Raw genomic sequence first — 10786 nt, forward strand, 5'->3', positions numbered from 1 at the left:
AGTGCCTGGTCCACTTCCATCTTTCCTGAATGTTTTTAAAGCCTCATTATTAATGAAACAGCTTCACAAAGAAAAGAAGGATGTCTACCTAGTCCTTCCCGCTGGGGGCCAGATGCCTGAAGGGGAGGGGTTTTGTTGGCCATCAGCAATACAGGGTTATAAATCCACAGATGAAGGGATTTTTTAAGTAGAATAAGGTACTTTGAATTCTCCCTAGAACAGGTTGTGACATCTTACTGGTTCCCTCATTAATTATGAGTTAAATAAAATCTTTGACGTGTGTTCAAAAATAAATAAGTGGAAAAGGGGGGTCTTCTGATGCTCACATCTACTTCAAAGTTCAGATGGGAGGGTGTTCACCAGAGGCCTTTCTGCCTATAGGAACTGGCAGCAAAATAGAGGCTCAGCGACAGTGGTAATTCTTAGTCCAGGTCCTGCAAGGGCAGTAGCACCTCCGACTCATTCACTTATTAATGGAACAAGTATTTACAGGACACATTATATGCTAGGCAGTGGGCTACAGAGAAGAACACAACATGTCTGTTTCCTTGAGAGGCTCACAGCCTAGGTAAGAAAACACAGAGCATCATACAGAGCATTACTTTCCTTAAAGGAAAATCACCTAATCTTGCTTGGGGAGGTATTCAGGGAAGGCTTCCTGGAGGAGGTGATGCAGAAGCTGAATCCTGAAGGATGAGAAATTTTCCAGATGAAAGAGTGGAGAGGGGTTGAAGAACATTCCAGGCAGAAGAAACACATGAAAAAATCTAGTGGTCCATGAGGAGAGCATCAGCCAATCGTGTGCAATATTGTGAGCAGTTCAGCCCGGCAGAGCACAGGGTTCAAGGCACGGCGGCTCCTGACAGGGAAGCAGGGCCCAGTGCCTCACACTTTTGTTTTATCCTGATTGAAACCACCAGCTGCTCTCTGGGAGGGCTAGCGTGTGAGAGCCCAGCCTGCCAGCCAAGTCAGGGTTCGTGGGGTAACCGCCACAGGAGTCCTCTCGGCACAGCCTGACTCCTGCTGCTGAGCCCAGGAGCCCCGTTAGGGTTTGGACGAGAGAAAGAGAAGTGGGAGTTTGTGGGTTGGACATGCTTTGAGGAGTGATTGGAACCTTCAGCAGTGGGGAGGCCAGGGTGGAGTGGGGAAAGAAAGGAGTTGGCGGGGCTGGAGTGGAGGGTTGTGATTTATAAGACCTGAAGGCTTTGGGACAATGGGCCCAGATGAATCTCCTCACCTTGATCAGCCAAACATAAACCAGGGCCCCAGCTGGAGCTGGCTCATCCTGGCTCACAAAAGCCAACTGTTAAGATTTCAGAAATTTTACAAGGCGGTTGTGAAACACGGCCATTATTTTAAAACGAGTTATATAAACCTACAATTAAATAAATTACGTTAAAAACAAAGTAATGGATACTCAAAGTTTATCACTTCCTAATTGTTGTACTACTTTTCACTCTCATCAGTGACGTCAGGTTGGTAGCTGAAACCAGCCATGGTGTGTGATGTACAGCACACTGGAAATTAGGGGTCCTCTCCCAGGGAGCCATTTGCTACATTTTTACCAGCACAGCGCTGGCTCTGGGTCTTTTTCCTTTCTCCAACTCTCAGCTTACCCCCAATGCCAATAGCTGTTTTCAGGAAAATGCAATCCTGAAAACTAATTCATGTGGACATGCAAAGCGCTAGGAGTCCAGATTTCTGGTTTGGGCTCTTAGATAATTTATTCGTGCTTTAACAGAGTCTTCTGGGGACGCCAAGATGGTGTGATTGACAAGACATTTTCAGACCAACCTTTTCAGCGGCTGTTGAAATGGACATAATAGACAACAATCCCCTCTATGCTTTTGTTTAAGGTCATCCCTCCACACTCACCCCCTTCAAACCACAAGCCTGAAACTATTCCCCCCGGCCTAGGATTTCTGTGGAATTAAGCAGCTGAATCCTCATCATTCATCCCACTAAGGTCATGACGAAATGGACTGACAGGTCCTCAGCCCAGGAGCTCCCAACTAGAGAGATTCACTTTTACCACCACTACACAAGGGTAAATAATAATAATAATAATAATAATAATAATAATAATAGCAGAAGCAGGTAATATATATTGAGTGCTCACTATGTACCAGGCAGTGCACTTTAGTGCTCACAAGAGTTCTGGAAGGCAAATACCATCACCATCCCCATTTTATAGAAGAGGAAACTGAGGCTCAGAGAGGTTAAGGAACCTGCTCAAAGGCACAGAGCAATCAAGCCGTGGAGGGAGATAGGAATCCAGGCAGTCTGCATCCAGAGTGCTCCTTTCTCACCACGGCAGGGAGCTTTCTCCCTTCAAAGGTGTCCTCATGGCTCTTCCCCTGGCTTGGCTGGGACTCATCCCCTCCTCTCTCTGACCAGCTTGTTCTCTCTCACTGCCCATTACAGGATGGCACACCTAGGGGCTTAGATGTATGGCTGAACTTGACCATTAAGTGAGAAAATCACAGAAGCTGAGAAAGTCCCAGACCATTTCCATTTTATGATCCTTCCAATGTATTAAAACAAACAAAAATATGAGGAAGGGGCTTCCCTGGTGGCACAGCGGTTTGAGAGTCTGCCTGCCAATGCAGGGGACACGGGTTCGAGCCCTGGTCTGGGAGGATCCCACATGCCGCGGAGCAACTAGGCCCGTGAGCCACAACTACTGAGCCTGCGCGTCTGGAGCCTGTGCTCCCAACAAGAGAGGCCGCGATAGTGAGAGGCCCGCGCACTGCGATGAAGAGTGGCCCCCACTTGCCGCAACTGGAGAAAGCCCTCGCACAGAAACGAAGACCCAACACAGCCAAAAATAAATAAATAAAAAATAAATAAATAAAAAGGAATTATATATTAAAAAGCACAGCGGGCTTGTTACAGTGCTATTAAAAATATATATATATGAGGAAATGCCAAAGATAAGGTTACAAAATTTGTGGTAACACATTCACACATTTAATACAGAGCTTAATGCAATATAATTTTGCTATTCACAAGAGAAGTGGGGAGTTTGCTCAATGAGGATAGAGTTTATTTTGCAAGATTAAAAAGTTCTAAGAATCTGTTGCACAACAATATGAATATAGTTAACACACCTGAACTTTACACTTAAAGTTGATTAAGATGGTACATTTTATGTTATGTGCTTTTTACCACAATTTTTTAAAAAATCTTATAGCGAGTATACAGAAAAAAAACAAACAAACAAGGAAACCCCAAAGATAAGGTTACAAAATTTGTGGTAACACATTCACATATTTAATTACAGAGCAGTTTAATACAGTATGACTTTACTATTCACAAGATAAATCCAGTATTTATATAAAAATTAATTTGTGTTGCACTATATGCAGTGTCGTCTGAAAATGGGACACAAGCTTTAAGTTGTAGGATGAATGTTGTCTTTGTCCAGACCTATCAGTGAAATTCTGTGAATGTATGAAAAATAGCCTCGTTGTGAGATAACCTCAAACACTGAAGTCGGTCGTGAATGTAAGGCCTTGATCAAATGACTTTCCTAGCTGCCCCGGCCATGTTTTGCCCTGACCTGACATAAGGCTTCTGGCAGCAGAGGGCCTCTCACAAGTACTGTCAATTTCATACTCGGTTTCACAGCTCTGGCCCGCACTGTAGTTTCCAGAGGGACTGCACAAGCTTGAAAACCCTTCCAGGCTGAAACAACCTTGTCCCGACTTTTTTGCTCATTCAAGCAGATAGTTTAACCTTATTTCGTCATTCTTTTGTTGGAACTTTTAAAAATTGAAGTATAGTTGATTTACAATATTGTGTTAGTTTCTGGTGTACAGCAAAGTGGTTCAGCTATATTTTTTTTTTCTTTTTCAGATACTTTTCCATTGTAGTTTATGACAAGACGTTGAATATAGTTTCCTGTGCTATACAGTAGGACCTTGTTGTTTCATCAATCTTTTTATTGCTGTATCTCTCTGGTTATCACCTTTATTGTGTCACACACAAACGCAGAACTTTACGTATCTGCTCTCTAGAAAAAGGCATACACACTATTTTGAATACACTTGGCATATATACAGTTTACAGACCTCCTCTGAATCAATGAAGCCCATTCATGTGCTCTCTGTCTAAGAACTTTCTACACACTAAATTCCACACTCTTTTTTTTTTTTAAGTTTTTGGCATTTTACTAATTTTCCGCATGTGATAACCATAGTTATAATGTTTTGATTTTATCAATATAAAGGAATAGTCATCAAGGTTGGAGAATATTATTTTATTTAACCTTTTGTTAGCTTTATCTGCAGCTTTTCAATATGTATAAACATGATACACATACTTCTGTTGGTACACTTGTTCTGGACCCTGCAGATTTAGCGATAGCCCTGGCTTTCACTATGAGTGTGAATGTAAAGTCCACACTCTTTAATAGGAAGTTCTAAGCCATAATTATTGGAGGTCACCAAGGTTAACATAAGAGCCCCATAATATTTCAGTGATTTGGTGGTGGTTCAGCATATCACGACAACATGTTAAATTTGAACTTGACCCAAACTCCCAACTTTCCTAGTCTGACCAGTATGAGGACCCAAACTACCAACTTTCCCAGTCTTGACCAGTTTGAGGACTGCACCCCACACCTCCCTCTGACTTGGTCTCCCCAGCATGCTGACTATTTGGCTACAGCCTAGAATTGACCCAGAAAACAAGCAAATGTAAATACTCATTGAATCTCTCTGGGGCATTCTGTGTAAATAGAAAATGTATATAAGTCGTTCTGCCTTTGAGAATCTGCTAAAAGCCATATACATAGGTACATATATTTGGGGGCTCTTAGACCCCCCTGACATGCATTTATGGACCAGCCTGCCTAGAGGACCATAGGCAGCTCTATCTACTCTCTGCCTTCTGACCTGGGCCCTTCTTGAAATAGTCTTTCTCTGACTCTGGGGTCTAAGCTAAAGCCAATTGGACATTCACCTCCTGGTTTCCCCCCTGTTGTATTCATCTGGTAGTCTCTGCCCTTGCCCCACCACACCTGAGCGCTCCCATCTTGGATCCATAGTTATATTTCCACCTGGTTTCCCTCCTTTACACCTTTAGCCCTTATTTTCTGAGGCTCGCATTACACCATTCTGGTCTTTTGGTCTCCGCGTCCCTCTTTCCCCATTAGCCTCTGAACACCGCGTGCCTCGTCATCCCCTGCCTGGCCCAGCTCATGGTTCCCAGCATCTCCCACAAACAGGCTCTGCCTTATTCTCCTGAAGAGTTTCCTTATGGCTTCCCAATATACATTTGCATTTTGATTATGATTCCCATAGATTTTGGCTTTGCCAAAACAGAAACAAAACCCACACCTCAGGAAGCCATGTTATATATTTTTTAAAAGTCTCACTCTGACTCTCCTTCTATCCTCTACTGGCTTCCACCATTCAAAAACCCTCCTTTTCCAGGAGTAGCCTTACACCTCTCCCCACCTCTCCCATCCCTTAGCTGTGGAGTTAAATGGTAGAACATTCTGTCTATATGGCTAAAGAAAAGTGGTCATCAGATTGAGTCCAGAGATGTATATGTGGGGCTCACAAATAAAACCACCTCATTTTACTCTTTTCAGACAGAATTTTAGCTAGGTCACTTCTAATAATAGCCATCCATTGGGGAAAATGAATGACTACCAATTTACAAAATGGGATTATGGAATTTTTCAAAATGAGCACTAGATAGACAAACTCTTGGGTTAACACTCCTCGTTGACCTAGAAGCGCATTGCAAAAAGAAAATAGCGTATTTCTGATAATGAAAACATGGCCCCTGTACCTAACGTTTTTTAGGTTAACAGTGGTGTACATACACTGTGATCCCTCTAAGGGCAGTGGGACCACATTCTAAATCATTTTCTTCAGAGCTTATCTTGAGGAACATGATAGTCATATCTTCCTGGGTATCCCCACCCATCTGGTCCTTGGGACATGAGTTGATACCTTATATAGGAACTAGCTGCTGTTAGAGGAAGGAGTTTGAAGTTCAATGGTTCATCTAGAAGAATATCAGATCAGGAGATTTAAGAACTCCAGATGTATCAATTTGGGTAAGTGCAGCCACAAAACTTGCTGGGACCTCAATAGAGGACTGGTAGAGAAGGAAAAGTAGCTGGTATTAGATAAGATTGCGGGAGGGGAAGACAACCTGGTTTGCCCCTAGAAGGGTCAAGGGGATGGAGTAGTGAGTCCTCCCAAACTAACAGTGCAGGGTGGCAAACTTGGGGAAATAAACATTTGTCCCTGTTGTGGGCTGAACTGTGTCCCCTGCAAAATTCATATGTTGAAGCCCTAATGCCCCCCCACCCCAGTACCTCAGAATGTGACTGTATTTGGAGATACTGCCTTTAAAGAGTTAATTAAGTTAAAATTAGACCATTAGGGTGGGTCCCAGTCCCATCTGACCAGTGTCCTTATAAGTAAAGGAAGGGGCACATGAGGATACAGTGAGAAGGTGGCCATCTTTAAGCCAAGGAGAGAAGCCTCAGGAGAACCAGACCTGTCGGCACTTGATCTTGGACTTCTCGCCTCCAGAACTGTGAGAGAATAAATTTCTGTTGTTTAAGCCACCAATCTGTGTTATTTTGTTATGGCAGCCTTAGTGAATGAATTCCATCCCCTTTCTTTTGAACTTCCCAGACTCTAAACCCCCTTCCAATATTTGAGGAAGTCCCCACTGATGAGTATTGGGGGAGGCAGAGCCTCTCTAGCAGCAGCAATGGTTGCATCAAGATGGAGTTCAACGTTGAGAGCATTTAAGAGGTCAGGCTGCCATGTCTAGTGCCCATTGAAGGCAACTGTAGGAATGTCCTGGGCGGGCTAGCTCTACAGCTAGCTTGGTTCCCTAGCTCTCCCAGGGATTCTGTGAGCTACCAAGAACCTTTAAATAAATACGTTTTCTCCCTATATCAGTTAGAAATGGTTTCTGTGGCTTATGATTAAGACAACTGACCGCCATGATTCAGGTCTGTATCTGTAACCTGGGAGTAATTCAACTGCAAAAGTTTCTAGGTGTCAGGCACATTCAAAGCTGGATGGGTGATGGCCTCAGAGTTCCCAAGATTGAGGTAATTTTGAGCAGTGCTCCAGCCATCGGAGATGCTCTCAAGAGGAACACCTGACCTGAGGTGTTCTTTCCTTTTCTCTTTCCTACTTCCTTTTGTTCCTTCCTTTTCATTCCTCATCCTTAGCTAATGCTTTGGCTAGCCCACAGACGTTGTTCAGCCCTAAGTGGGGCCCTTGGGAGAAGGAAGCTGTGAGCCCTGCTTAGTCTGGGCTGTCTTGGGAATGAAAGCTGCCTTAGAATGCGTCCCCCTCTGCTCTATCCCAGCCCTTCTTGGACTCAGCCATGAAGACTGGTAAATAAGGAAAATACGACATTATTTTTGTGTAACTTTTGATTCTCTATTACTTGGAAACCAAGGGTCATCCTGAGACCAAGTGGCAGCTCTAAAATATCTATAAAGAAAGAATATCTATATATCTATTAAGGGCAACAAGTAGTTACTAGTGGGAGGTGGGGAGTTGGGCCAAGAAGCAGGGGCACTCCGTGTGGCCGGGGGCTGTCTTGAAACTGAGTTTATATAACTAGCACACTAGTTCTATTTAGGTGGTATATGGTAGAGGAGCAGGAAAACCAGAAGTCTCCAAATATGGTCCTTTTGACCTTTTACCCAATATTTTAAAATATAGGTTGTCCTTATCAAAAAAGGCTTTTAATATTTTTATTTGAGGGTAACTTTGGGAGACAGATGGATATAAGGGGGTCTATATAGCTCTCCCAAGCTACTAGTTGGTGCCACCACTCCTGGACAGGAGGCATCTATGGTCCCCAACATTATATCAGAAGGCAGTTATTCAGCCCCAAGTTCAATTTTGCTCTTAGGGACTTACACTGTTCCTCAGCCACCTGCCTGGGGCCTGACTTCCGGTTGCCTGGGCCCCTACCTCTGCTCATTGGTCTCCCAGGCACAGGACTCAGGGCTTTTGTGGCCTAATCCCTTGGGCCTAGAACATAGTTTTAGCTGATCATTTTGCGGTGTGACCTCAGGCTTGCCAGACTTCGATACCTCCAACTCTTCTTTGCCATATCTTATAAATGCCCTGGTCTTTCCTTCTCCATTCCAGCCTGTGGAGTCTAGGCATGGCATTGAAGTCAGTCCTTTGGCAAGAGCATACACAATTAGGGGTAATTTTCAGGTTATTATTTCTCCTTTTGAGGAACTCAATAGGATTATTTGATTGAAAATGTACAAACACAAAACAAAACAAAAAACCCAGGAGACAAATTGAATTTGTCTGAGGTAAAAGGCTTTCAAGCATTCACCGATGTGGAAGAGCACATTATACTTAAAATATACCCAATGCCTTATTGGATAGTTGATTTAACTTTGTTTTAACATTTTATTAGGGGGAAAAAAAGGTCAGTGGAGCAAAAGTTTCTATAGCAACCTGGCAGCCACACCTCTTGTAACCTATGAAATCATTAAATTATGAGGTGCAACTAAGTCTGAGACGGGCCTTGTGGGAACTGGCTGACCAATGGTTATATAACTGGAATAAGTGATGGTTTCAGCCCACTTATCAAGGAGGAGCCAAGTAGGTATTTACAAATGCCTGAGGCTGTGTAATATGGCCCTGTTGTTAGGAAGGCCTTCAACCTGGGGTGGGGATTGGGGGTTGGGAATATATATGTTGTGTACATTTCTTCAGGAATGGGGGGTGGGGAGTGCCCTAAAGAATGGGAGGACAAAACCTGAGAAAACAGAAAGCCTAAGGCTTCATTCTGAAAAGCTTGGTGCTACTCAGACTAGGTAATCCCTGCTGGTCTGGTTCCCTGGCAAGAATGGGCAGGCCTCCTTTTTTGGGGGGAAGGGTGGGTGGAGATGAGTACAAGCCAGATGTACTTGAGAGTAAAGTGATGTGTGGGCAAGAAAACACAGGAAGACAAGGATGGCATGCTGGCGGGTACCAAAAAACAAAGAAACAACAATAAAAAACCTAGGCCTGGGAACCTGAGGATTTACCAAGGTTAAAAGGGCTAAATTGCCCAGTAGACACGTCCCCTGCAGCCCTCAGTCTCCCCCATCCCAAACCTATGACAACAACCAGAAATTCCCATTTATGCTCAGGTAGAAAATTGATGATCAGTATAGAGACTGCTGGAAATGAATATCCGCCATTAGTTTCTTTTATCTCAGCCACACCTCTGCAAACCAGATGTAAATAGATGAATCAACCCACTTTCGCTAAATGTGGGGAATTGCAGAGCCTCATATAAGGCAGCTACTTTATTTTGCACCTGTAGATGAGAATGGTGTTTGACTTAGAGAAATTTGTTCCCAGTCTGGGTAATACAATGAAGGAGAGAGAGAGGGAGATGCATTCTATTTTCTCAGTATCCTTTGGGAGGAAAGTCTGTCACCTGATCAACATCAGCCCCACCAGAGGGGCCAAAGTCCCCATTCTCACCAGCTACGTGAATGTTGAGAGACCAGTCTGGGGGGCTGCCCAATTCTTGGACCCTGGAAATTGCTTCTGTGTCAACCTCCCTTGTGTCTCAGAACCTACCTCTGCCCTCCCCATCCCCCAAACAGCACAATCGGGCACCTTATTTGTGTCTTTGATCACATTTGTCTGAGAGAAGGCAGGCGTGGGAGACGGAAGAATGTTTAATTCCGTGGGAGTGGTGGTGAGGGAGGTCAGTTTGGGATAACAACCAGTGCCACAGCACTCATGTGTTGGCTCTAATACTGAAGTCCAGGTCATTTCCAAGTTGCTGAGTGACCTTCAGTCTTCTGTGAGTCACAGCTGCAGCTGAGTCATAGGCACAAAGAGAGAGGGTGTGCTTGCTTCTTACAAGCCTTCTTCCTTATCCCCTCCCCATATTCCTCCTAGTTACTCGAGGAAGGGGCTGTGTCTTCTATTACTATTATGACAAAAGTCATGATGGCTTTGGAGTCACAGAGATCTGTCATTTACTACCTATAGATGGCTTCCTCTGTCTGAGGCTTAATTTCCTTGGCTACAATATGGGGAGAAAATAGTACCTCATGGTGTATATCAGAGGATTATTGTGAAGTTTAAACAAGATCAATCATATAAAGAAATTTTCAGAGTCCCTGTCATACATAAGTACTGAATGAGTGTGAGTCATTATTAAGTCATTCCCCCAAATTATTTTGGAAATATGTTTGGAAGTTTCTCTATTATGAGCTCGGTTATTGAGAATCATTTCCTCAAAACCTCATCACCCTGGAGGAAGAGGCAGTGATCCAACCTAACTTCTCAAGCGAAGGACTGACCCGAAGCATGTGTTGACCACATCAAAGGGCACATACCCCAGAAAGTTGTGCATGAAACAGCACATGGGCTTCTCTCTGTGCCTTTCTTGTACACGATAAGGAGCGGATTATGCAGTAACTACCTCCCGCTTGTTAGACTTCTGTGAGGGGAAGTGGTGTCCCAGGGTTCTCCATGTTTATGCTAATGGAATGGTTTGTCCAAGCCACATAGAAACATGATGCTTTTCCTCACTGTCAGTAGAACCTGTCCTTTGGCCACCTGGGTGCCCCCTGTGTTCCCTGCACACTTGACATCCCTTATAGGTATCCCTTGGGTGCCCTGACATCACACTCAACCGATGGAACTGACCAACCCTCAAATTGAAGGCTATTTTACTAGTTTCTTTCTCTGGAAACAGCACATTACATTAATTGAGATGTTTCCCTCTAAACTTCTACATTTATCTTTTTTTTTCTTTA

The sequence above is a fragment of the Eubalaena glacialis genome, chromosome X, assembly GCF_028564815.1.
Source record: "Eubalaena glacialis isolate mEubGla1 chromosome X, mEubGla1.1.hap2.+ XY, whole genome shotgun sequence".
Classification (NCBI taxonomy): domain Eukaryota; kingdom Metazoa; phylum Chordata; class Mammalia; order Artiodactyla; family Balaenidae; genus Eubalaena; species Eubalaena glacialis.